A 1740-nucleotide genomic window follows, 5' to 3' on the forward strand; every position below is an offset into this window, starting at 1 on the left:
GAAAGGAAAAGAAAGGAAAAGAAAGGAAAAGAAAGGAAAGGGAGTTTTTGCTGACTTGCTGCAGCTCGGCTAGAATACGAACAGCAGTAAGAGGAGGTGGTCACCAAGAAGCATTATCACAGCACCATGGGTTACACCAAACCCTGTCCCATCACTTGACCTCTATATAACCTGATTTCCACTGAAGGAAATGGTTCTATGCAGGACCTTTTGTGCAGATTGGTTCATCAAGTGTTACTCTGAAGTACATGGTGTGACCAAAACAAAGCGCACATTTGGTCCAAATTAATCTGCTTTGATCACATTATATACAGCTCCTTGCTACACATAAATTGATGATCTCAAAATGTTTGCACAGCTCATTAGCTCATGGCAAATTAATTTGATGAATTAGGTCAACTCTGATTTGACTTTTCTCCTGATAGCATGAGTGTCTGCACTGTGCACCTCTTGGTGAATGGATTAAGTATAGCCTATCTACCCTTGCGCTTTTAGATGTCAAATTTCAGTATTTTCAAAAATCCACAAGTCTCAGGCTTTTTGAGAAGGATCAGTCACCAAAATAACTGGAATTCAGTTTAGAGACAGTGATGCTATTCGTAAAGGTGGATTATTCTTCTTGGCATGGCTGTTACGCCCATTGCCAGGATTGCTGCTGAAAAGGTCCCATGGCTTGTCAAAACAAATAACTACTTTGAGCTAATATAGATATACAGGTCTGGAAGCTAAAGGAGGTCTGAGTTTCTTAACATGCAATTAACCCATCACCATCAAAAAAAATCATAAACTCTCAAAGAGGCTTGAGGTTGCCACATATTACCCACTGCAGTTGACTCCCATACCACAAGCCTCTTTTCCAAAGTGAAGTGGGCAACTAGAAGGTCCATTAGATGCAGGACTGTAATTCCTTATTCATTTCTGGAAATTGCTTTACCTCCTGTATTATCCTCCCCCTGAAGTCCAAAGGTGCTCACGGAAGGCAATCAGTACTCAGCTCTTTCACCAACAAGTGCAAGAAGGAATCTGCAAAAAAAAAAAAAAAGACTTAAGTTGAAAGAAATAATAAAGGATTTATTTATTTATTTATTTACTTATTTATTTCTATTAAATAAATAAGTTTCCCTTCTTTCTTTCCACTTAATTTAATCTGAAGTTAAAAAAGGGATAATAAAGTTGATCTCATATATCGGTATGTACTAAGGAGGGTTCATTCCATTGTTCAAAAAACCCCTTCAAATGAAATTAAGCAGAACTTTCAGCACAAAAGTTTTACTAGTGCTGAGAACCCTGTTCTATGGAAATAAAAATGCTTAGAAAATATATTTAACAATCTTGCTGCCAAGCCTCAGTATCTCACCCATAAAATTAAGATAACAGCATTTACTTGCTTCATGGAGACCTTGCAATAAATAAGAGCTTAAAATTTGGAGTTGCACATATTATGTGTTGATGAGTGCTTGTATATTTATCTGCAGACATTAAGTGCCCAAAAAGGTGCAAATTTGTGCTGCCTAATAGCCTGTGCTGTCTATAAGTCATACAACCTGAGTAGTAACCTTGGGTTGGCACAAGAGCAGATTGGCCTGTTCTGATCCTATAGACTTACCTACAGATAGCCCTGACACAAGTTTCAACACAAGTGAAGTTTCAAATGTACCCTGGAGAGCAGTGGATTGAAGTGTGATTTCCAAATAGCGCAGCAAGATCCTGAAGTCCTTCAGGGAGTTGTGGGATTTGTGA

The 1740-nt window shown here is 38.3% G+C and overlaps 1 long non-coding RNA gene across 1 annotated transcript in view; it reads right to left on the reverse strand.

Annotated features, from left to right (window-relative positions):
- The window catches only part of LOC110397163, a 23931-nt gene extending 22899 nt beyond the window's left edge, over positions 1 to 1032 (reverse strand). Inside the window, exon 1 of the long non-coding RNA XR_002437582.1 lies at positions 935 to 1032. This is a non-coding gene — a long non-coding RNA (uncharacterized LOC110397163). The remainder of the gene's footprint in view (positions 1 to 934) is intronic.

This window comes from Numida meleagris, chromosome 3 (genome assembly GCF_002078875.1).
Source record: "Numida meleagris isolate 19003 breed g44 Domestic line chromosome 3, NumMel1.0, whole genome shotgun sequence".
Lineage (NCBI taxonomy): Eukaryota > Metazoa > Chordata > Aves > Galliformes > Numididae > Numida > Numida meleagris.